General features: G+C 34.4%; 1 protein-coding gene and 1 long non-coding RNA gene across 8 annotated transcripts in view; one reads left to right on the top strand and one right to left on the bottom strand.

Annotated features, from left to right (window-relative positions):
• LOC116645774 overlaps window positions 1-1,378 on the bottom strand; it is a 71,376-nt gene extending 69,998 nt beyond the window's left edge. Inside the window, exon 1 of the long non-coding RNA XR_004302027.1 lies at window positions 705-1,378. This is a non-coding gene — a long non-coding RNA (uncharacterized LOC116645774). The remainder of the gene's footprint in view (window positions 1-704) is intronic.
• The window catches only part of CNTN5 (contactin 5), a 1,357,780-nt gene that overhangs the window by 636,464 nt on the left and 693,701 nt on the right, over window positions 1-27,615 (top strand). The window lies entirely within an intron of this gene.

Here is a 27,615-nt window from a genome sequence, read left to right as displayed (position 1 = left end):
AGTTTATAAAACATTTAGAAATCAATAAAACATTTAGAAATCAATAAAAATAGATAATAAACAAGGAAACTCCACAAGGGTTATATTACTTTAAAATTAGGGAGAAAAAAATCTTCCCGATTATAACAGGATTTAAGATCGACTTTTAAGAAATGATTAAAAAAAACACAAGTTCTCTAAATTTTAAAAGTGTTAGGAAATTACTTCCTATGTAAGCAAATTAAGACCAGCATAGAAAGTTCATGTCCCCTTCTGAAATAGAATGTTGTGATCTAATGCAACTTACCACAAATTAGTGTAGTACATTTAATGATTTGCATAGTCATTATTATACTTCATGTTAATTAGGTTTAAATTGTAAGGGTAAGGCCAATGACTAACTTGGTCCCCTTCAAATGTTGCCTGAGCACAAGTGGGCTAAAGATCCAGTCACTACCCATCATCTACCCCAGTTTTCTAGGACAAACTGCCCCCTCCTCACCCCCTTGAATGAGTGGTCAACCCAGGAGGATTAGGGTACCTTATTCTGACATCCTCAGCCAGCCTTCTGCAACTAATGAATCAGCTCAAAAGGAAGATAAGCAGAAGCCAAATTTTTCAAGCAATCTCATAGAAAGAGTTCTCCACCAGTGTTGAAATGTCTACTTGACTCAAAGGAAGGTTCTCCATCTCAGAAAAATAGATAAAAATGGTACATTACTTACATTGTAGAAAATCAAGGCAGAGTTTTTGTACCCTGTATCATTCCACTCTGCTTCCTCATAAAATGTGGGACAGAAGAGAGACTATTAAAATAAGCTCAGTGAGAAAGACTTCATTGTCTTTGGGAATGTTGTGATCTCTAATGAGGAATTTTAGCTTCTCTTTTCTTTTCCCCATTCTTCATGTTAAAGAAAAATTCTACTGCTTAGCATAGAAATAAAAAAAACAAAGCTAAACTAAAAACAACCCAGAATGATGTTTTCAGGAAATTCAAAGATTTTTGTTGTTGTTGTTTTCCCAGTTGATCATTTTTGATCACCAAGAATCTCTTCACATAGTTACCTTGACGCTGAACTTCTACTATATTGTCACAGGGTAATCGGCCTAGTGCCTTTTTCTATATATATTCTCTCAAATACTTATTTACTTTTTGTGTGTGTCTGTCTTCCTCACTAAACTAAATAGCAGAAATCATGTCTATTTTATTTCCCACTTTATCTCCAAGTTTGGCGTTTGATAGGTATAAATATTTGTTAAATAAACTTCTGATTTCATTTGCCAACTGCCTGTGATTTATTCCCAAACGTATATCCTTAGTTTTGATTTTTATCCAACATCCAACAGGTTGAAAGCGGAACTCATCAATTCTTATATTTTCTACTTTATAACCTCAAAGCAAACTTAGTCAACCATCAAGTTTATATATATATATATATATATATATATATATATATATATATGTATACACACACACACACACACAAATATATATTTTTATATATATATTTTTTCCTTTTGGCTCTCTTATGTATACTTCCTTTTCTTTTTCCCTGGATGTTATCACCTCCTGTCAATAGTTTGTTGCCCCTCAAGTATCTTCTACAGATTAATAATAGAAAAGGTCCTCAAAATTTCTTCTTGTAAACTTTGCTCAAAGATGCCCCTTGCTAGTAAGAAAATAATCTAAATTCACTAGTATATTCAAAGTATTCCACAGTAAACAAACTGAGGGTTACAGAAGGGAGGGCAGTGGGGGGGATGTTGTAGCCAGGTGATGGGTATTAAGGAGGGCACATGTTGTGATGAGCAGGGCGTGTTATATGCAACTAATGAATCATTGAACACTACATCAAAAACTAAGGGATGTACTATATGTTGGCTAACTGAACATAATAAAAAATTAAAAATTAAAAAAAAAAGTATTCCACAGGAATTTCCACCACAATCTTTCTAAATCTATTATACATTAACTCTTTACCACAACACTTCGCTAAACAACCAATCTGCATTTCTCCTTTGCTAACACCACACTCTAAAATTTCTCCTTCCTCAAGTCTTATCATATTGAGATTAATCAGTCCTATTTTTGCCATGGAACTCTTCTTGATCTTCCTCAGCACAAGTTTTGGCTTCCTCTCTGAACTGTCCTGTTGCTTTCTCTCTGGGCCAGCCATTTGGAAAAGTTGCATATTTTACATTTATATGTAAACTCCACACTTCTATACTTAAAGTTAATTTACTCAAGGATAGGGAGCATGTCCTATGCCTTTTTTAGGCATATCATATTACGTACTAGCTTATATCTACAAAATGCATATTTGTTTAACCTATATATTAAGTGTTTTAAATATCACAAATTCCAAATTTGTTAGATAAAACAAGAGTTCTCAAAAATAAAATAATAGATATGTCATGTAGATAAATGAGGAGATGCAGACAAGAGAATTACCATGAGTTAGAGAAAAACGCTTATAGAGGGCGCCTGGGTGGCTCAGTTGGTTGAGCGACTGCCTTCGGCTCAGGTCATGATCCTGGAGTCCCGGGATCGAGTCCCACATCGGGCTCCCTGCTCGGCAGGGAGTCTGCTTCTCCCTCTGACCCTCCTCCCTCTCATGCTCTCTGTCTCTCATTCTCTCTCTCGCAAATAAATAAAATCTTAAAAAAATAAAAAAAAAATTAAAAAAAAAAACGCTTATAGAAATATATATTACGTTTAATAAATATGAGTCTCATTTTATATATTCACCTCTAGTTTCTATTATGATTATTTACTTTATTGAGTAATTAATCAAAAGACAAATACATTTTTGTTGAAGAATAGAGATAGATTTAATTGGTAGAAATAGAATTTGTTAACTTATTGAATTCATGGGAGATATTTAAGGGGAAAGTTCAGTATTCACACTCTTAAGACCTCATGAATGAGATGAGTCAAGAACAAAGATAAAGTTTCAATAAAAGGAGCAAAAGATCCAGAGGAGATTATACTGATCAGGCATCATTTTTGGTGATACACCACTCGAGAACCCCATTCATATATTAATGATAGAGGGAAACAAATCTTGTGCAAGTGAACTATAGATAAGTAAGGTAGTGCATCACATAGTCTAGTTACCACCTCACTATGAGTACATCTGGGGAAGGGTTTGTGCAATGTAATGAAATGATCTCAAGAAGTCATGTGAGCTCAAAACTTTCTCTATCCTACAAAACTATTGTATCATTTGTTGAAAATAGTCAAGTTTTAATAAAATGTTTAATGAATCCATGTTGCCCTACCTACAGCTAAGCTGCATACCAGGAGTTGGAAATCTTTTTTGGTTACTGGTTGCAGTCTGATGCCATTCTTGCATGTTCAGCAAATTTTCCCAGCAAGGAGAATAAGGCATACCAAAACAATAGAGTTAGAAGGGGGGTAAGGCAGCAATTGCACTCCTGAGTATTTATCCCAAAGACACAGAGGTAGTGAAAAGAAGGGCCATATGCACCCCAATGTTCATAGCATTAATGTTCGCAATAGCCAAACTGTGAAAAGAGCTGAGATGCCCTTCAACAGATGAATGGATAAAGAAGATGTGGTTCATATATACAATGGAATATTACTCAGCCATCAGAAAGGATTGATACCCAACTTTTACATCAACATGGATGGGACTGGAAGAGATTATGCTAAGTGAAATAAGTCAAGCAGAGAAAGACAATTATCATATGGTTTCACTTATTTGTGGAACATAAGGAATAGCATGGAGGACATTAGGAGAAGGAAGGGAAAAATGAAGCAGGGGGAAATCGGAGGGAGAGATGAACCATGAGAGACTATGGACTCTGAGAAACAAACAGGGCTTTAGAGGGGAGGGGGGAGGGGGGATTGGTTAGCCTGGTGATGGGTATTAAGGAGGGCACGTACTGCATGGAGCACTGGGTGTTATACGAAAACAATGGATCGTGGATCACCACATCAAAAACTAATGATGTATGGTGACTAATATAACATAAAAAATTTTAAAAATTTAAAAAAAAAAGAAGAGGGGTAAGGGTAATGACTCACATTGGATTGTGTCCCCCAAGAAGAAATGTGTTGGAGTTCTAACCCCCAGTATATTGGAATGTGATCTCATTTGTAAATATGTTTTTTTATGGAAGTAATCAAGTTTAAATGGTTCATTAGGGCAGGCCCTAATTCCGATATGATTCATGTCTTCATAAATTAAAGGGGAAATTTGGACACAGAAACAGAGGAAAGACATTGTAAAGACACAGAGAGAAGACAGCCATCTACAAGCCAAGGAGAGAAGCCGGGAACAGACACTTTTCTCACAGCCCTCAGAAGGAGTCAACTTAATGAACACCTTGATTTCAGACTTCTAACCTCTAGAAAAGCAACACACTAAATTTCTATTTTTTAAACCACCCAGTTTGTAGTTCTTTCTTACATTAGTCCTAGCAAACTAATAACAAGCACTAAATTTACCCAACTAAGTTTTTCATTTTTATGCATATATAGGTATGCAGATTATTACGACTGCAATGGAGTATTTCTATGTGAGTGAAGTCTCAAGGTAATAGCTGTGAATATTCATTAAGTGGAGATCATAGAACTGTAAGAGTATTATAATTTTGCAATGGGAATAAACATTACAATATGACCTATTAAAATTTGTTTCAGTGTTATTCTCCTTTTCTAACTGATGAATATGCAGCTCCATTTATTAAGCCTGTCCTTAAGCTTCCTATGTCAGTTTCACATGATAATTCCCAAATGTCCACCTTTCTTCCTGGAATTGACATTGGCATGACAAATGATGCAAATAGCTTAGAATGGATTTTTTTAGATCAATCAATGTATAAATCCAGGTAGCATTCAATTTTTTGTTCTCTTGCTCTTGCTCTTTGCTTATTCATACTTATATTTATGTAAACTAGCCTTATGTTACAATACTGATATCTATCTTTAAGGCATCCATTCTGTGTGATTTTGAAGTCCCAGTCTTTTTTCCCCTGAAATTCTCAGCTATCTGTAAGAAATAAAGATATGTGGAAGATTTGTTTAAAAAAAAAAAAAAAAAAAGGAGCATCAAAACACACAGCAAAATTTAAAGGAAATATGTAATAGCTATTTCTGTTTTAATAGAAGCATATTCTTTTAAAAGGCAGAAGTTTAAAAAAAAGTGTCCACTTGAAAATGTTAATAATGTAGTGTAGAAATTTTACTTAATGCAATTAAAGTGCTTTAGTTGGAATTTTGGAATACTTTTGTGAAAGACAGGTCTTGGACACAAAACTCTGTAGCAATGGGTATTAAAAGATACTGCATTTTCTAGAAATACTGATTTCTGATAGGTGTTTATCACCTCTGTAGATGTGTGCTTGCTATAGCTCTATAATCCCCAAATTTTCCATTTTTACTCCTTAGATATTATGCATGTAGTGCGGGGTTATACACAAAGATTACTGATGATTTTTCCATTGGTAGCAACAAATTATATCCCAGAGTGCTTAATTTGAGATTTGAGAGCATTGACTCACAATTCAACACTAGCTCAGGCAGTATTTGGATAAGGCTATATCACAGAAAAGAGAAATCAGGAGTCAAGAAATGCTGACAAGATTATGCAAAATTTTAAAACTTCAAGATTAGGTTAGGGCAAAGTAAAATATGACTATCACTATTAAAAGGTCCAAACCAAGTCAAGCACCCAGAAAAGTAGAGTGCATGAACAACAACAAAAAAGTGCATTGCTTATCTTTAATAATGCCAGGTATCATTAGGTACAAATTAGGTAGTTCACATATATCATGTAGTGCTCAGTCTCAGGAGCATCAATATATGATTTAACCATATTCAAATCTTGTAGAAAGCTATTTAAATCAAGTTCTGCCCAACTTTGAAGCTGATGTTTTTCATGTTCATGGTAGCAGAAGGAAACCAAGTGATCAGTAGTCACCCAAATGGCAGGTAATCAGGTGTAGATGAATATCTTGCCACAGATTTGGGCTGACAGTGAGATATGGGGCAGAAATCGTATAATAAATGGAGATTAGGGAAGGCAGTTATTGGTTGTAAGTCCAGTGATTAGCTGTGCAACATTCCAGGTGGATATTTTGTCACTGATTTACCTGGAATGGTACATGATGAAGAATCCATGCTCTTTGTATTTGAGAAAGAACCACAAATACAGTACAGAGAAACAGGGATGCATAAGCTCAAAGAAATTAGTGGTGAGCAATTAGACTGAGCACCTGACTGGGGGCTTCTCATAATACCAGTGATTATAGATAACATCTATACAGATCAGAAAGACCCTGCCCATCCAGTTACTTTTTCTTTTCATTAGGTTATAGCTGGCGCTTAGTATAATTATTATATTCAGGGGACTGTGGAACATATGGAAAAGTTCAGGAGGCCCAAGTAGAAAATTAGGAATTGATTATTGGAAAAAAAGTACAAAGGAAGGGAATTGGTTCATACTTCTGTTTTAAGCTGATGCAGCAAGTAGAATTTAGGGACAGATTTTTTTTTTTCACTTATGAACTCTACATGGTTGGGACATGGTGTGTATCACCATCTCTCAGAACTATTGTAGAGGTGATGTCTGTATTGGATAGAAGATTATAATGGAAAGAACATGGGCTCTAAAAACAGAAAAAGCAATATTAGTGTTCTGGCTTCATTGCTTACTACTTGTCTTTCTTCAGGTTCTTAATTTTACTCACATATGTTATCTTATTTAATCCTCATAACATACTTATATGTATGCTGTTATTTTTTTTATACAAATGAGGTAATTGAGATTTGGTTACTCATTCAATGCTACCAAGATAGTAAGTGGAAAAGCTTAGGCAGTCTTCTTCTAAGGTCCAAATATTAGGTCTTCTCTCTAAGGTGTGCAGTGTACTTAGCATGATATTTGACACGCTGAAGCATTAAATAAATATTAAATTTCTTCAACTAACTCTAAAATATTAAGATGGTGGGCTCTTGTTAACAGGAAAATTTCACTGATGTAATGGTGTGATTTCTGGGCCTAATAAATACATCATATTCTTTGTAGCTGGTATTATTTCTCACCCAGGTACAGATTCTAAGTCCCTCACTAAAATTTAGGACCAGTCTTGGACATAGATATGATGATAAAGAATAATGAGATCTAAAATCTGAATTTATGGAGGAAGGTGGAAATGAGTTCTAGAACACATTTTATTTTACCAGACAGATCTATAATCAGATTCAGAGACTAGAAGACAAATTTAAACATGGTGGGAGCTTTCATTTAGCAGTTAAACTGGGGGGCGCCTGGGTGGCTTAGTTGGTTAAGTGACTGCCTTCAGCTCAGGTCATGATCTCAGGGTCCTGGGATCGAGCCCTGCATCGGGCTCCCTGCTTGGCAGGAAGCCTGCTTCTCCCTCTGACCCTCCCCCTGCTTGTGTTCCCTCTCTCGCTGTCTCTCTCTCTCTCTGTCAATTAAATAAATAAATAAAATCTTTAAAAAAAATTATAGAAGTTAAACTGGTATATAAGAGTTGGGGCTTCCATTATTTTGGGAATTGGGTTTCTGTGAGACACCTGCTTTATTATCAAGTGAAAGCAAGATATAGTTCCTGCAAGGAAGTAAAAGAACTATAAAGTAACATGTTGTAATACCTGACATTAAATGAAGCAGGGAGAGATTCCAGTGGCTGCATGTAAGGAAATAATGGAAGGCAGATGGAGGGTTATAATGAAAGGCAGAAGGCTTACCTTAGATGGCTTTGGTTAAATGTTCCAGGTAATGGGATCAGGTCTAAGACATTTTCCCAAGGTAAGTGTACATCTGTAGATGCTGCTGTAGCTTCATACATCAAAAATTCTATTTGAATATTTACCTCTCATCAATATTATGAAATAAAACATCTGCCTCTTCATATCCATGGTATGTCTTATCACAGGAGTTCTCTAACCCTTAATAACTATATCAAAAGAATGCTGAGCTATAGTATATTACATTTTAATAATGTAGTCAGTTTGGTAAGAGATACATTCCAAAAGCTATTTAAACCTACCACTATTTAGAGATCCCAAATTCAGATATAATTCATCTGAGTAAAATATATATACAGCTGTAATTTATCAGGTTGACTTAAGGAAGATAAATCTTACTAAAGACATAAAATTAATCATAGCGCTTCTTGTATTTATCTGACAGTTTAGAAAAGTTAAATATAATATAAAAGTTGGTTTAGATTATCTAAGCATGCTATTAATAGTCTGTGGTTGAGAGTAGGTATATAGTTGAAAATGGAGTAGTGTTCCATTTCTTTTCAAGCAAAACTATATTGAAGTCAGTAGTCCTATTAAATATCTATGAATCTGACAATTTCAATTCTTTCATGATTTATGTGTAACAGAATCAACCCAAGCAGTTAAAAAGTGGAAGGAGATAGGCATGATCTTCACTACAAAAAGAAATCTGCTTCCTTTCTCCATCTGTATGATTCAATAGCTCCATTTGACCAGGAAGCAAAATGATAGACAAGGAAGTTGTGTTTGTAACCAATGGTCCAGGATAGCACCTTTACACCTTTCGATGCTATGACTTTTAGCAAACACCGAGGAAAAAAAAAAAAAACAAAAAAACTTTAAAACTCTTTACAAATAACAGATTTCTGTAACCCTACCATATAAAAGGTGCTTCATGGAATTTATGCATATGGGAAAGTAAAGGACAGAAGAAATAGGAGTTGTCTTGCATACCCACTAATGTAATTTGCATTTTCAAGGACTTACAAGAGCCACAACCTTCAAAGAAGATCAATAACACTATTCAGTGACAACTATGTAGCAGGCACTTGCAACAATATTTTCTTAGTCCTTATAGAAACCCTGGGGGGTAGATCATATTATTTAGACTGCCCATATAAGGAAACTAGGCTCATAAGTGTAAAAGAGAATGTTTGAACTAAAAAGCTACTAAATTACACAACTTAGAGGCAAATCCAAGTTTCCTGACCTCAAAACTAGTGTTCTTTCTACTTGAAGCAAGATGTGGTAGAAATAACATGGGCTTTGGGAGTTTCAGGTCAGGTAAACTTGTTTTGGAAAGACTCTCACACTTACCAGTTGTGGATTCAAGACTAGTAACTTTATCCCTCTGCTCCCATCTTCTCATCTGAAGAGGGAAAGTACCACTGCATCCCTGGCAGAGTTTTTACAAGGTTTATAGGCAATAAATAGGAGATGCTCAAGACAGCATCAACATTTAGGTGCTTTGCATGGACTAGGTAAAAAGCTGATATTTTATGAACTTGTAAAAATCGCACTGGCTGTACTATGTAAACTTTCTATTGAATTTCCTTCTTAGTACATTGAATATTTTTTTAGTATGTAGTCATTAAAATTATATTGTCCTCTCTAGCTTTTAGGAATATATTTGATCTAGAGGATCCTGAGTTTTTCATAAATCAACAGTACAGTAGTCTTGGCTCTCAAGTGCAGCCTTTACAGAATGAAAGATACTCTTTATTTTCTGAAAAACATAGGCATTGGGCGCCTGGGTGGCTCAGTTGGTTAAGCGACTGCCTTCGGCTCAGGTCATGATCCTGGAGTCCCGGGATCGAGTCCCACATCAGGCTCCCTGCTCAGCAGGGAGTCTGCTTCTCCCTCTGACCCTCCTCCCTCTCATGCTCTCTGTCTCTCATTGTCTCTCTCACAAATAAATAAAATCTTAAAAAAAACAAAAAAAAAATTAAAAAAAAACAAAAAAAAAACATAGGCATTATAATTTTGCCAGATATTTACCATAACCTTGTCAACATGCATTCCATGCATCCAGTCATTTCCTATTTCATATTATTTACCAACGATTTAGAAAGTATCTGTTATTTGAAAGGCATTCTGACAGACAACGAAGATTCAAAATGCATAAGACAAAATTATTGCCTTGGAGATGTTAATATTTTAAATAAGGAGGTTGACATGCAAGTAGATACATGAGTGCTACAAGGAGGAATAGATGAAGAACTTGGAGCACTAAACACAGGCAAGGCAAGGACTGAAGCTGGAAAGTCAGTGTAAGTTTGGAGTTCAAGAAAATGGCAATTATCAGAGCCTACTAGACTTCAGGAAGTTTGAAACCTGGATGGCAAAGTAGAGCCAGAGTTCTGGCTCAATGTCATTAGTCTTTAGCCATATTGCTCACAGGTGCAATCAATAAGAACAATAGAAAGCCAAAGAAGGTGATTACAAAAAGAAAAGCAAGAATAAAGCCAGAGAAGCAAGAACCAAGCAATAGGGATAACTGGCAACAGAAGAGACAGAAAAAGAATGCTGAAGAAAGGGAGCAAAGGGGATGGAAAATTATATTTTTATTCTAACATCAAATAATAAAGAAAAACACCAGAATAATCAATATATTAAAAGAGAACTTACCAAAACTAATTACTTGATAATCAAGATGACATAACTAAATGAAACTATTATTTATATTATTTATATTTTATTTATATTTATATTTGTTCTTTTATGAGGCAAATGAAAATCTGGCTCATTAAAAAGTTATTTTTCTCAGAGTCCATAGTCTCTCATGGTTCGTCTCCCCCTCCGATTTCCCCCCCTTCATTTCTCCCTTCCTACTATCTTCTTTTTTTTTTTTTAAACATATAATGTATTATTTGTTTCAGGGGTACAGGTCTGTGATTCATCAGTCTTACACAATTCACACTGTTCACCATAGCACATACCCTCCCCAGTGTCTATCACCCAGCCACCCCATCCCTCCCATAACATAATAAAATAAAATTTAAAAAAGTTAGTAAAAAAAACTATGCAAAAGCACTTGGCTGTAAGAAATAAAATTTATATAGGATATGGAAACAGTACTTGGGTGTTGTAAACATTAATCTAATACAAAATTCCTAGCAAAAAAAAAAAAAAAGTTACTTTTCTCTCACTGTTCTTTTGACTTTTGGACCTCTTTAAATTAGTTGACTATTTTTGCCATTGAAATAATATTTTTAAGTCTTGTGAATAGATTTCTTACAAAACCATAAAATCAGATTTTTTTAAAGATTTTATTTATTTATTTATTTAAGGGAGAGAGCATGAGTAGGGGGAGGAGCAGATGGAGAGGGACAAGCAGACTCCCTGCTGAGCATGGAGATCAACATGGAGGCTCGATTCCAGGACCCTGAGATCATGACCTGAGCTGAAATCAAGTGCCAGTCACTTAACCAACTGAACCACCCAGGTGCCCCACAAAATTAGAATTTAACCTCAAGTTCAATTAGTAGAACCCACCTCTTTAAGGAAAATAAAGCTTAGCCAAGGTGATTTATTTATTATTAATGATTTTATGGAAGTTAATCCACAATTTTCTCATATTTTTTAGGTGTAGTAATATTTCTGCTTCTGAATAATAAAGTCCAACTATTGAGACTGATTCAATTTATTCATTTTTTAAATATTTTTTGAACTTTTTATTTTTTATTTATTTATTTTTTTAAAGATTTTATTTATTTATTTGAGACAGAATGAGAGAGAGAGAGCACATGAGAGGGGGGAGGGTCAGAGGGAGAAGCAGACTCCCTGCTGAGCAGGGAGCCCAATGCAGGACTCGATCCCAGGACTCCAGGATCATGACCTGAGCCGAAGGCAGTCGCTTAACCAACGAGCCACCCAGGCGCCCCTTGAACTTTTTAAATTTGAAATAATTATAGATTCACGAGAAGTTGCAAAGAATAATATGGAGAATGTATTTTACCTAGTCCCCCTAATGGTAACATCTTGCTTGATTGTAGTATAATAGCACAACCAAGCAACTGACACTGGTAAATTCCACAAAACCTACTCAGATTTCATCTTTTTTTTTTTTTAAAAGATTTTGTTTATTTATTTATTTGACAGAGAGAAACAGCATGAGAGGGGATAGGGTCAGAGGGAGAAGCAGGCTCCCCGCTGAGCCGGGAGCCCGATGTGGGACTCGGTCCCAGGACTCCGGGATCATGACCTGAGCTGAAGGCAGTCGCTTAACCAACTGAGCCACCCAGGCGCCCGAGATTTCATCTTTTTTAAGTGCACTTTGTGTGTGTGTTGTATTTAGCTCTATGCAATTTTATCGTATGTACAGATTTCTGTAACTACCATGACAGTCAAAATACAAAATTATTCCATTACCCTAAGGATCTCTCTTGATACACTTCCATAGCTCTGTCTTCTCTAACACTTACGAATGACATTAGAAATAAAATGGCAAAGAAGACAGATCATTAAGAATAGCAATTAGTCTAGGCTCTGAAGTCAGACCATTTGGCTCTACATTCTGGCTTTATCACTTGCTATCTATATGACTTGAATTTAACCTCCTTAAACCTCAGTTTCCCCATTTATAATGTGGGTATATAATGGCATATACTTCACAATGTTATGATGATCATGTCTGGTAATCCACTGTGATGGCAAAAAGTACTATTATTAGCTATGTTTGTCTTTATGTGTTATTTTTACAAACTAATAGGATATTATAAAGCAGTTTAATAGATAGTAGGAGATTGCTACAGGAAAGCCTATGAAAGACTCTAATCTAGAGTTTAGGGAGAGAATTTGAGAAACAGATTACTGGACAGAGTGAGAAAAAACTGAGCCTTACAGGATGAGAAAGTGGGCAGACAGATAAAGAAGGTGAAGTGCTTTTCAAGGAGGGTAGAGGCTAGAAGGGTAATTGGCCCTTGAGAAGACCATAGTTTGGTATGGCAATAACTCAAGGTATGAGGGAGAAATACCTTATAACATATGCTAAGCAGGTTAAATTTCATCTTGAGAAAAATGGAAGGAATTAAGGAGAATAACATGATTAGATCAGTTTTGTATTTCAGAAACATTATCCTGATTACAACACAAATTATTATTTGGGGAAAGGCAGGTTGGTGAGCATATTTATTTATAAAGGGAGTATAATTCTAAGGAGGATAATAGTACATTTTCAGTGAATATTTGATACAGATATTCTTTATATGATTTTTTACCTACAAAACATACATAATTTATCCATTATTTTCTGAAGACTTTTAAGAAGTTTCTATAAAGATGAACTATATGAATAGATAAAAAATTCAAAGATAATTTTCAGTAAAGACTAATATAAAATTATCCTGTGAAAATACATTCTAACTCTCTTATTTTCATCAATGAAAACCTATAAAGTAGATGTGCTGAGCAATATTGAGATCAACATATTATCACCCTAACCTTGTGTATTAGTTATTGGGAAGAAAGGGACTTAACACATAAAGACAAATCAAAAGGAAGCATGGATAAATAAATTTGTAAAATAAAGCCACTGGGACTAGTCAATCAGTTGAAATGAACATTGAGAGGAAAAACAAGTCAAATCTAGCAGTTCTTTTATAATGCCCTATGCATAGTTTTATTACAAAATTTATCACCTGCTTTGTTCATCAACAGCTCACTTTTCTGTATCCTGTACTACAGAATGATTTACTCAACAAGAGTCCAAGTCATATTTTTGTGTAATTATAGTAGCTAATATAATGTCTCACACAACAATCTAAACTTGGCAGAGGTAAATTTAGAATAATAAGAACAAGTGTTGCAAATTGAATAGCCTCCATGAAATTGTTGTATTGTAAACTAACTGAATGCAGGAACATGATGGGTCAAAGTGGTTTCCTTTCTTTGAAATTATGAGTAATGATCTCATGTGCCAATCATTGCACAAATATATTGGCCATTTTGATTCTGCACTCACGTTTTCCTGTGTCTAATCTTCATCTGCTCTTTAATCACCATGAAGGCAGATGTTATATTTAACAGTTCTTGGGCACCTAGCAGAAGAGGAAATGGATAATATCTTTAAAATATCTATCTTCAACACAAGGTTTCACTCAATACATGTTGTTATTATTATTTTTCAATCATAGTGATTTACTGAAGATAGCTAAAATTACTAAGCTTGTCATCAGTACTTTTAAAATATGGCCCATAAATAAGGTGACCATACACTCTGGTTTACCTGAGACTGCTCCTGTTCATTTTTATTATAGCATAATTAATAATAGCTTCTCCTTTCACTCTCAAAATACCTGGGTTTAGATTATAAATTATTTGGTTAACCTACCATAGCACATGATGTCAGAGTCTGAAATAATCAATGAGTCTGACTTATAATGCATTCCAGATGGGTATGCATAGCACCTAGAAAAAATTTATACACAGTTCAGTTAAAACTTATTAAATCATTTAATAGCCTATGATAATGCCATCAAATGGACAAACAAGAAAGCTCAGAATAACAGAATGCTTGTAATAATATTGTCACATTTGTCCCATTCAATATGATCAAAACTGACTCTATATTAATTTTTAAAAGCAGTGTCTTTTTCTTGATTAAAGCAAAAAAATTACAAGACTATTTTAGATTTTAATAATGTTTATATGGCTTCTAAAATATTCTTAGTGCAAGATCAATATAGCATATATTAAATTCTAAATTTGCCACAAAAATAGAAAAATTTTATTTCAATTTTGTGAAAAATACTTTAATATCTGAATAAGCAACAAATTAACTTTCATGATAGTGCACATTTTTCTTTGACAGTCTCTTAGTTGTTTTTTTTTTTTAATTGTGGTTAAATATAGATAACGTAAAACTTACCAGTTTATCACTTTAACATTTTTGTTTGTTTTTAGAGAGGGATAGAGAGAATCTCAAGCAGGCTCCATGCCCAGGGCAGAGCCCAAAGCGGGGCTTGATCTCACAACTCTGAGATCATGACCTGAGCCAAAATCAAGAGTTGGATGCTTAATGAACTGAGTCACCCAGACACCCCACCACTTTACCATTTTTAAGTATAAAATTTAGTCTCGTTAAGAGCACTCACATTGCCATGCAACCATCACCATTATCCATCTCCAACTTCTTCATCTTCCCAAACTGACACTCTGTTCTTTACTTTTTACAATAGAAGGATATTTTTTATTTATTATCATACTTTTGTTTAGATCAAAATGAAGTTTAAATAAAGTACTCCAAAAATGAAATATTTTAATTTATAAACTCTGTGATGTTGGCCTAAAATGTCTGATAAATGTTTTGGTTTTTCATTATCATGAGTTTTATAGATTCAAAAAATAATAATCTTTCATGATTTGAAAGCCTATAATAGGTAAAATACTAAGAACTAAAGTTTGGATTAGTTCAGAGCCCTGAGAAATTTTAATCTTTAATGATTTTACATTACACATAAGTGTTCATAAGTATTTTGCAAATGCTTAGGGTGAATCTACAACATACATTTTGATTAACAGCTGAGAAGAATTTTTCAATATTAGAGTTTTAAGCATTAGGTCTGTCCTCAAGGCTAAATATAATCATTCTCACTTCCTGTGCTTGTTTATTTTATCCATAATGGACTCTGCAATTCTTTATAACACTTCTTGTATTTAACTTTTTCTCAAAATATGCATTTTAAAAATATTTTAGTATTTTAAAATTAAATGAATGGTAAACATATATACATTCTTTGTCATGATGTAATGTTTTATTATAACACTGGAAAAATCTTATGCCCTTCTTTTGAAATTTCAGAAATATTTTGCCTTCTGAGTGAAGAGTTAATGATTTAGTAGGATTTTAAAGCACCTTTATTTCCTTTGAGCTTTAGTCACACAAAACTTGAAGTGAATAAGGGGTTATGCTTAAAATAGTTAACTACATGCCTCATTTTAAAGACTGATGGCCTGGCAATTAGCACCAGCAGAAATCTTAGGAAAGCTCTATGTGGCATATCAAACTGTGGGCATGGAAAAGCCAAGCAACAGAAATCCAGTCTCTCAGCAGCATATAATCTCATGGTGCTCTTCATTCTGCAGACATAGGGGGTACTCAAGAATCAGAAGGCACATTTCTGGCCCTATGAATTATCAAGCTAAAAAATTGTAAATTAATTAAAGAAAATACTAAGTGTATACCAATAGACAGAAAAATAATGAAACTTAATATTAGAAATATTTAAAGGTCTAACTATACTTAGAATTATTTTTCTCTAAATTCTTCCTCTAAATTTTCTTACAGAAAATTCATTCAATAAATATTTGAATGCCTAATTTGTGGAAGGCACTGTGCTAAGCAAAAGAGATACAAATGTCAGAGGAGGTATAATCTGTACTTTCAAGGACAAGAGTCTGGCAGTAGAGGTCAGATAATTAAAAAGAAGTTTATTACAATATATGTAAACGTGTCAAAGCAACACATTGTACACATTAAACTTACAAAATATTAAATTTCAATTATATCTCAATGTAAAAAAAAATGCTTATAACATTGCTGCGAGGGCTATAAGAGTGGTAACAGGGTTCTATGGAGTATACATAGGACTGGACTCATTGTTCAGTCATGGCTAGGATTGAAAGGTTATCCAAAAGAATTACCTTTAGGTTGAGTTCTTAAAGTTCAAGTTAATCAGACAGAGTAGAAAAGTGAAGGTCAGTCAAAGGGAACATGATATGTAGTATACCTGGAATCAGAAAGCACTTAAATGTTATAGTCAAATCAACAAATTAGCCATAGCAGTGTCCCTAATTAAGAGAATTATATTTTAAATTTCAAGCTAACTGCAAAAAATATATATATATATAGCATTATAAAGTGGTGACTATAAGTAGGTGTACGAAAAGATGCCAAAATTATCAAAAAGGCTTCAACTAATGAGGCTTTTTATTTTTTTTAACCTTAAGAACAATGAATATCATACATTCATGATACTGAAAGAGGTTATTGTGTGGTCAATAAATATTTACTGATTAAAATTTGCTTATTATTTTGGGAATAATGCTGTTTATAGTTCTCCATATACTATTTAGGGGGCTTGGTTCAAGCAGGTAAGTACAATCCTTTCTTATTGCATTGGTTAGACAAAAGGACAAAATTATAATATTTAAGATTGTAAATGTACTATTTATTAGTTTCCTTCTTTCAATAGGTAAGTTATCATGAAAATTAGAAAAGTTGATTAGATATGAAAAAACATCTGCCTAATATGTTTATCATTGCCCACATATGTCTAGTGGAAAAGATTACAGGACATTTTTTCAGTGAATATAGAATTACATGGTATGGTTCTATGGCACAACTTTTTTTAAGTAAGTGGAAATATTGACGACATTTTCTCTCTAGACACTGCTATCCACTCAGCATTTGGAAATTACTATCTTCTGCTATTTCCTAAATAGCTGACTGATTTCTCTAACATGATGGATTAAACCTGACTCATTTTATCTGGAACACTTCAGAAATACACACAGTTAGGTGGTTTATACCTAATTCAGTACAGAATCTTTTTAAGAGTGTTCTGTTGCACTTTTCTCCCCTACCAAGGTACTCACTGAAGGAATCTTATTTTTGTCACCTAGTTCCTGGATACATGGAAATCCTGCTTCATTAACATAACTTTTCATTGGCCTGTGGTATTCCGCAAGTTAATAACTGTGTACTTGCAACAGCAGGAGACTTTTCCCTCCTAATTTTGTTAGATCATATATTCCAACCAGTTAAAATAAAATTTACTACACCCTGCTGTCTTAAATGTAAACGAGCCTGCCATCAATTTGGTTTAATGAAATTAAAGCCATACAGTATGACTAGAGAGAAGAAGGCCTTTGGTTCTCTGCTGAATTCATAATGGAAACAACTGTTACAGTCTAAATAGATCATGAGAAACATGGTTCTTCCAAAACACTAAAAAAGGATTTATTCCGTATTAATCAACAGAGCAGAAAATTCTAATTATCTTATTTAGGGAAGATTTAGAGATTGCATTTTCAACTGATGTGTTTTTAAGGTACTTTGAAATGCTTCCTGTACATTTAATTGAGCTGTGAAATATTATCAATCACTGTTTCAGTGAAAGGTTGATTCAAGAATAGATGCTGACCCAACTCTCTAAGCTTTGTTTTTGAGCAGACTGTGAATTAACAGAGAGATGATAATCTAAATTTCATTGTATGCTTAGATTTGGGAACAGGTGCTATAGCATCGATTATTCAATGAAATGACCAGTTTCCTTGCAAGGTTATACACATGACTTTTGCTAACTTGTTAATTGATTTTCCCCCCATGTGTTCTTTTTTACCTTTATATCAAATGATTAAGAAAAATGTCAAATGAACTCAAATGTATACAATCTAATGTTATTTTTCAAAATTTTAAAATACTCTCCAAATATAAACCTCCACCATGATTGAAGTCCAACCTAGTCCTCTAACTTTAATTCCCATTATTCTCTAAATTATCTCTGCCTTACTTAATCAGAAATACCTACCTTTCTGTTAAATACTCCCCATGCTTCCCTGATGCCTTCCTTCAGGTTAGAATTGCTTCTTTTGCTATATAAAGCAGTAAAACCTGTGCATTCATCAAGATCCATTTGATCAAGCCTTGCCTGGTAATCTCCCTCTCATGGAGTAATCACCCTTCCTCTGAGTTACAAGTGTTTTTGGTATCTATTTGCCAGTTGGAACTATATTAGTCAAAGTTTTTTCAGCTGTAAATGACAAATATCCCACTCAGAAGAGTCCAAACAACAAAGAATAGGAGGATTATTGGTCCTAGTAAGTGGGGAGTTCAAGAAGTGATGATAATTCTGGGCTCGACTGAATGTAAGCCCTCAAATATGCAAAGTCCCTTTCTTTATACTTGACTTAGTTTTGTTTTATTTGAATGGGCTTGATTCAGTCACTTTATTGCCAATGAGATGGTATTGATACCCAGCAGTCTCTCCAAGCTTAAATTCTTTAATGCATCAATGGCAGCATATTATTATTATTATTATCATATAACTGCTTATAACATTATATTAGTTTCAGGTGTGCAACATAATGATTTGATATTTGTGCATATTTTGACATGATCACCACAGTAAGTATAGTCAAGTCACATGGTTTTATTTTTTCTTGTGATGAGGACTTCAAGATCTACTATCTTAGTAAGTTTCAAATATGCAATATAGTATTATTAACTACGATCACCATGCTGTATATTACATACTTATCAATTTATTTTACAACTAGAATTTGGACATTTTGACCTCTTAACCCATTTTACCCATCCCCCAACTCCGCAGCTCTGGCAATTGTCAATCTATTCTCTATATGTAAGAGCTTGTTTTTTTGTCTTTCTGTTTGTTTTTTGTTTTTCTTAGATACCACATTTAAGTGAGATAATATAGTATTTGTCTTTCTCTAACTTATTTCACTTAGCATAATGTCCTTAAGGGCCATTCATGTTGTCACAAATTGCAAGATTATTTTTCATGGCTAAATAGTATTTGCGTGTTTGTGTGTGTGTGCGTGTGTGTGACATTTTTTTATCCATTTATTTATTGATGGACAATTAGGTTGTTTCCATATCCTGGCTATTATAAATAGTGCTGCAATGAACATGAGGGTGAATATATCTTTCAAATTATTGTTTTTGCTTTCTTCAGATAAATAGCTATAAGTGTAATTGCTAGATAATATGGGAGTTGTATTTTTAGGTTTTTGAGGAACCTCCATACTGCTTTCCATAGTGGTGGCACCAATTTACATTCCTACCACCGATGCAAAAGGTTTACTCTGTCCCCACATTCTCACCAACACTTATTATTTCTTATCTTTTTTTTTAATTAATTTTATTTTTTATTTATCTTATTTTTTTATTATGTTATGTTAATCACCATACATTACATCATTAGTTTTTGATGTAGTGTTCCATGATTCATTGTTTGCGTATAACACTCAGTGCTCCATGCAGTACTCTTTTTAAATAATAGCCACTCTAACAAACACGAGGTTATATCACATTGTGGTTTGGATTTGCACTATCCTGATAATTAGTGATGTGGAGTACCCTTTCATGAACCTGTTGGTCATCTGTATGTCTTCTTTGGAAAAATGTCTATTCAGATCCTCTGCTCATTTTTTTAATCAGGTTGTTTGTTTTCTATTAAGTTATATGAGTTCTATATATATCTTGGAACAACTCTCTAATTTTAGAATAGTTCCATTGTCCTAAAAGAAATCCCATATACTATTCTCCTTTTATGTGTTTTGGATAGGGCCCTTATTGGATATATGATTTGCAAATATTTTCTTCCATTTGGTAGGTTGCCTGTTCATTTTATTGATATTTCCTTTGCTGTGAAGAAGCTTTTTAGTTTGATGTAAAGTGGAATGTTTATTTTTGCTTTTATTGCCTTTGTTTTTTGGAATCAAATCCAAAAAGTCATCACCAATGCTGATGTTTTCTTTGTTTTCTTCTAGGAGTTTTGTGGCTTCAGGTGTTGCATTCAGGTCTTTAATCCATTCTGAGTTTATTTTTGTATATGGTGTAAGATAGTCCAATTTCATTCTTTTACATGTGACTGTCCAGTTTTCCCATTTATTGAAGAGACTACCCTTTTCCCATTCTTGGTTCTTTTGTTATAAATTAATTGACTATATATACATCAGTTTATTTCTGGGCTCTCTATTCTGTTCCACTGATTTATGTGTCTGTTTTGATTACTATAGCTTTCTAATATAGTTTGCAATCAGGGTGTGTGATATCTCCAGCTTTGTCCTTCTTTTTGTAGAAGGTATCATTCTTTAAAAAAAAATAATCATTTCAACAATGCTTCCAATAAAATTCATGATCACATTTGCCTATTTTGAGTTATCTATCTCTTTCACCAGATGAATCATGGTGAATAAGACAATGGAGGACCCTGTCCTTACCCACTGACCCACAAACATCATATGTATTGAGAAAGGGGAGGTTTAGTTATGTAACAGAAATCTTGACTACTTTTACCAAATGGTGTGATGGGGAGATGAGATGTTTATCTAAGAAAAAAGATAAAAACTTAAAAACACAGTATTAACTGAAACTTACAAATTAAGAGTGAGAGGTTGATATTGTGTCTTCAATTTTTCAATCTAGTAATCAAAAGATAAACATGTATCTCAATAAATTAAATTAAGAACTAAAGAAAAGTCAAAGGGGAAATTTTATGGTAACCTTCTGAACTCTCATTTCATAATAAATGAAAGGTTTATTAACAATGTCTTTCAGTTGGTGTGTTTTCTTTACAATAGTGTAATGAACATATTATGTCCTGTATACTTGAAAAGGCAGGGGACTTCTTGATGACAGAATCTGTTTTCTTGTGCTCCTCTGTGTATTCATTGTCTAGCTCAATATCTTACATATAGCATTTGCTTTAGTATAATTGTTTTAATCCTTACAAAGGAAAAACTTTTAAAAATGAAAGTACTGTCCCTTTTAAAAGATTATTCTATTTACTTTGACCTTAAAGTTTGTCTGCTAAAATTTGAGCAGTACTTTCTTTTCAAGTTTTCCCTTGATTTACTAAACAGTCCCTTCATGTCTACTTATAATTTGTAAGTTGCATTTGCTTTTTGAGCTCACTTTAGATAATCTATATGAGTTTTTAGGTGAATATTAATCTCCTTATCAGGTTATAAACCTATATTGTTTTCACCTGATAGTATTCAGTAAGAATTGCTTGATATTTCATATTACATATTTTGATCTTCATGTACACTTTCTGCAAAATGATTTTTAAAAATATCCTGAACTGTCATTTACAAAATTCCCTCAAGTAAAGTTCATAAATGAGACAGTGAGTTGTGAAGGTAAGAACATAGGGATTTGTGGGGGAAAAACAAAACAAAACAAATAAGTCTTTGATTATACATTGCTAGAACAGGTTTTTATTTAGTGCAGCCTAAAAGACATAAATTGATAATAATTATATTTACTTATTTTCAATAAAAAACTATAACACTCTTTATATGTGAAAAAGCATAAGATGATGAAATCCATTTCTGAGAAGAACCTCCTATAGGCAGCAGACTTATTAGGCAATTGGACTAATGTAATCCTGATAGCGATATTTTGTTCCATGCACACAAACTTCATCCTTATGCAAAATAGCCCATTATTTCTGCAGATACAGTTCATCAGTTTCAGGGAGAGAACATGGAGATAGTTTAGAAACCAATTACCACTACAGGAGAAATGTTGAAAACAGTTCAAACCATGCCTGCTGGTGTTGAGACCAAAGTGTTTATTTTCTTTTGACAAGATCACTGTGCTAATTTAGTTATCTGAGAATGCTGTTTTGTCTATCATCTAAAAATTGCCATTTTATTTTCCCCTACCATCTATCCAGTGTCCTATACATGGTAGGAGAATTAAGTAATTGTCCAAAATTAATGAATGGATACAAATTTATTAAAACCATCATGAGGGAAAGGAAATGGTCTCCTAAGTACCTTTTTCCTTTATACTCATCTGTCATTGAGTTTCTCAGTGATCTGATGCTTATTCAAAATCCATTTCATATTTGACTTCTTTACCATATGATTGGGATTCACTTAATGGAAGAGAGCAGGTGGATGCCACAATTGAAATAAGTGAAACAGTACTTTTATTCCTCTCATAGTAAGTAAGGCTCAAAGCAAGTGTGTTTCAGGGATATAACATTATTTGGGAGAGTCATGAGACAAACTTGGACAGAAACTTTACCAGTAGCATGATACTTTCTTCCCCAATAGAGGCTCTATCAATACTATTTCTTTCCTACCATATTTGGATTATTCTTTAATTTATACTTATTCTGTGAGATTCAATATATTTTTTTTTTAAGATTTTATTTATTTATTTGAGAGAGAGAGAATGAGAGACAGAGAGCATGAGAGGGAGGAGGGTCAGAGGGAGAAGCAGACTCCCTGCTGAGCAGGGAGCCCATGCGGGACTCAATCCCAGGACTCCAGGATCATGACCTGAGCCGAAGGCAGTCGCTTAACGAACTGAGTCACCCAGGCGCCCCTGTGAGATTCAATATAAAGAAAATGTCAATTGGCACTAGTGTAAAGATTGCACTAAATTATTTCTTAATCCATTGCCAAAATTAATTAAGAGTATGTACATATTTCATCTATTCACTGGGAATCATTTTCATATCCCCTAGACTTAACAGCTATTGATAACAAATTACTGTAGAGTTAAATCGTTAAATCTTATAACTTCCCACTCTACATGCATCCCATTGCTTTCTTTCAGGAAAGGTAATAAAACTATTGGCTCCCTTCATGATAACATATATTCAGTTCAAAACATATTTACTGAGAAGATGTTCCATACAAAGCACTTTCTTAGGGGTTGCATGGTGAAGTAGGGAGTGCAAAAATGGATAATACATGATATGTCCATCAAGTATCATATGAACTCATGGTGGGGTAAGCTATAGATACAAATAAATCTAATCAAATTCAGAATGAATAAGCATACTCAAAACACAAAAGGGAAGTTCATAAAAGGGAATAATAAGAGAGAGGGGAAAGGAAAAGGCAGACTTTATAGAATTTTGAGGGAGGCTGAGAAGGAAGCATGGGAATTTGTTATGTGGAATGCAGAATTAGGGAAAATAATGTAGAAATTGCAAGCAGAGAGAGCCCTGTAAGCAGACACAGGTACAGAGCAAGACTGAGGTTGGCTTTATGTATAGGGATTAATTAATTTGGCCTGCAAGAAACATAATTTTTGTGTAGGTTAATGAGAACCGACAATGTAAAAGTTGGTTGATTCTACATTGTGCAGTGTCTCAGACCTGGTTTATAAGGAATTTGTAGGGATTTGAGCAACTATTGAATATTTTTAACAGCAGAGAATCACATGATTAGAATGACACTCTAGGAAGACTATTTTAGCAGCAGTGTTAAGAATATTTATAGGATTGCCTTGTTCATTAAGTATGATGCAGTTGAAATGCCTCTTCTTTCCATCTTTGTGTCTTCAAATCTTATCTTTCAAGTCCAGCACAAATGCCACCTCCTTCAAGAAGCCTTCCTTCACTCTTCTGGACTAAAGTAATCACTCCTAGCAATTACAATGCTGGCATTCTCCATTTAAATTTTATTATTTTAGTATGCTATGCTATTTTTAGTACAAAAATAACATATTTGTGATAGGGTAAAACATACATATAATCTAAAATCTCAAACAGATACATCTTAATAGACACCTAGAAAATACTATGCTATATTAAAATTTTAAATTAAGAAAATGTGCACTTATTTAGAAAGCTTCAAAAATCCCAGTGTTCAAGAGAAATGAAGAAAATGATGATCAGTAAAGCGCCATTTCTGTCCTACATTATATATGGTCAACTCAGCATCATCATAGAGTGTTTCACAATCTCCTTAGCATTGCCAAGAATAATACTGTAAAGACATTTACTAGAATTCATTTTCCTCATGTAGTTCCTGGGCAGAATCTGTAAGGCAAGAACACTTGTGCAAGATTGGAAGGCAAAAGAGGAGGGGTTGGCAGTTACAGGCAGATTTATTGGTAGAAAACCATCTCCTCAGAGCCTCTTACTTCTGTATTGCAGACAGCAAAAATGTCACTCACTATCTTTGAGATTGTTGAGATTTTGCACAGAGCCCAAGAATCACCCCAATCTGGCAGCTGTGTCCCTAGCCTTATTTCCCTAGCCATTTCAACATTTAAAAATGCTTGCATTTCCCTATTTTGAACATTTCTAATTTGGACTATCTAGCTTTTGTTTTCTTGATGAAAACTTGATTGATATAGCTTCTGTTGCAAGAATAATTCCTATCCTCATTAAAGATTTAGCTTTTTGGGTTGAACAGTGGGAGGTGCAGAGAGAGTGACAGTGACACTCCTGGAGAGGGCATGGAAACTCTGTGTTCCTTCCCACATACCTTACCCTACACATCTCTTCCATCTGGATATTTATCTGTATGCTTTTATAATAAATTGGTAAACATGACCCCAGGAGGAGCAGAGATGCTTTCAGGAACCAAACTTCCAGGGAGACTCACCACAAATGGGAGGGACACTACAAGCATGGAGAAGGGAGAGAAGCAGACCTCACACCAGGCACCCTAGACATGGGGGACCTGTATTTGGAAGACAAGTCCCCATAATATCTGGATTTGGAAACCAGTGGTGCTTAGCGTCATGATTTTTATGACCAGTGAGGCTTAACTGTGGGTATTTTAAAAATCAGCAAGCTTAGCAGGCTTGGCTCTGGGAAGACTGGAGGCAATAAGAAACTGAGCCCCTGCCCTTAAAGTCACAGCATAACAAACAACCCTGCCAAGATACAGGATTGAAGCACCAGTGAAATCACCTGGGGTATATCTGAAGGAGATTCATTTACTAATCCCAGAACATATGGTGGAAGGGCAGGGGTCTTAAGGAGACTTCCCCAAGAACAAGAGTTGGCAGGCACTATTCCCCTCTTCCCACCAGCACAAACATTCTCTACCAACCTTGCTAACACTGCATGCCTAGCCCCCACATTCTCCTGTGGATCCACACCATCCGTCCCCATTCAAGCAGGAGTCCCTCCAAAGAGGCTCCTGACACATCTCATCCTGCAAGCAGCTCCTGCAGGGACCAGCATTACTCAAAAGTGACTCCTGCCATGGGGAGAGAGGATGATAACTAAATGGATCAGTACACTCACAGCCCCAGCAGCAAACATCAGCACTTATTGCCAGCTCCGCTCACCAACAAAAGCCTCTCAGGGACAAGGCAGTGAGAACACCCTGCAGATCAGTGCTACTACAACCCCAGCAGATGGACTGGGGGCAGGCATTTGATATGACTGCAGACACCACCCAACTACAAGTTCACAGTGTCCCCAGACTGGCCTTTTAACAGCACAGGGGCCAAGCCCTGCTCACAACAGGCAAAGGTGGGCCATTGCAGCTGACTGGACTGAAGGTAAACAAGGCTTAGCCATAACAGAAGAGCACACACAGTAGAGACACCCCTGAAGTACCTGGTTCTGGTTAACAGGGGACATTGTGCTGCAAGGCACCACAGGACCTCTTCTTCACAAGGCCATTACTTTCATGAACAAGAGATGTAACTGATTTTCCTAATATGTAGAAATAAACATCAAGAGTTAGACAAAATGAGAAGACAGAGGAGCATGTCTCAAATTAAAGAACAGGACAAAACCACAGCAAAAAAAGCTAAATGAAATGGAGATAAGTGATATGACTGATAAAGAATTCAAAGTAATGGCCATAAAGATACTTAGTGGACTTAAGAAAAGAGTGGAGGATCTCAGTGAGACCTTCAAAAAAGAGATAGAAAATACAAAAAAAAAAAAAAAAAAAAAAAAAACAATTGGAGATGAAGACCTCAATAACAAAAATTTAAAATACACTAGAGGGAATTAATAGTAGATAATAGGAGACAAAAGAATGGATCAGTGAGTTGGAAGCCCCAGTAATGGAAAGCAACCACACTGAATAACAGAAACAACAAAAGAATAATAAAAATGAGAATAGGTTTAAGAACTAAGCAACATCACCAAGTGTAGTAACATTTATGATATAGGGATCCCAGAAGGAAAAAAACAGAGGAAAGAGAGTAGAAAATACATTTGAAGAAATAATAGCTGAAAACTTTCCTAATCTGGGAAAGAAAACAGACATCCAGACCCAGAAGGCACAGAGATCCCCCAACAAAATCAACCCAAGGAGGTTCACACCAAGACACATAGTAATTAAAATGGCAAAAAGTGGTGATATAGAGAGAATTTTCAAAGCAGCAAGAGAAAAGAAAAGAGTTACATACAAAAGAAACTCTATGGGCTATCAGCTGGCTTTTCAGCAGAAACTTTGCAGGCCAGAGAAAAGTGGCATGATATATTCAAAGTGCTCAAAGGAAAAAAAATAAAAATAAAAAACCTACAATCAACAATAGTGTATCCAACATGGCTGTCATTCAGAATAGAAGGCAAGATGAAAAGTTTACCAGACAAACAAAAGTGAAAGAAGTTTATCACCACTAAATCAGGCTTAAAAGAGACATTAAAGGGAATTGAGTGAGAAAAAAAAAAAAAAGATCATACTCAGTAGTAAGGAAATTATGAAAGGAAAACATTTCAGTTAAACACACACATAATAAAAGTAGTAGATTAATTGCTTATAAAACCAGCATGGAAATTAAAGAACAAAAGTAGTAAAATCAATTATATCTATAAAAATCAGTCCAGGGATTCACAAAACAAAAGGATGTAAAGCATGACATCATATACATAAAACATGGGTGGGAAGAGTAAAAATTTAGAGTGGGTTCAAACTTAAACATCAAATTAATATAGATTGTTATATGCATAATATATTATATATGAGCCTAATGGTAACCACAATCAAAAACCTGTAATAGATATGCAAAACATAAAGAGAAAGGAATTCAAGCATATAGTTTTATATATATATATATATATATATATATATATAAGAATGCCATCAAACCACAAGAGAAGAGAGCAAGAGATGGAACAGAGATCTATAAAATCAATAATGAGACAAGTAACAAAATGGCAATAAGTATATGCCTTTCAATAATTACTTTAAATGTAAATGTATTAAATGATCCAATCAAAACACAAAGTGTGACTGACGATAAAAAAGCAAGACCCATCTGTATGTTGACTATAAGAGATTCACTTACACCTAAAAACACCTGCAGATTGAAAGTGAAAGGGTGGAAAAACATTTACCATGCAAATGGAAGTGAAAAAAAAGTTGGGGTAGCAACACTTAACAAT

Source organism: Phoca vitulina, unplaced genomic scaffold (assembly GCF_004348235.1).
Source record: "Phoca vitulina isolate PV1807 unplaced genomic scaffold, GSC_HSeal_1.0 scaffold34, whole genome shotgun sequence".
Classification (NCBI taxonomy): Eukaryota; Metazoa; Chordata; class Mammalia; order Carnivora; family Phocidae; genus Phoca; species Phoca vitulina.
The sequence above is the reverse complement of the archived record's forward strand: the minus strand, read 5'-3'. Positions and strand labels throughout refer to the sequence as shown.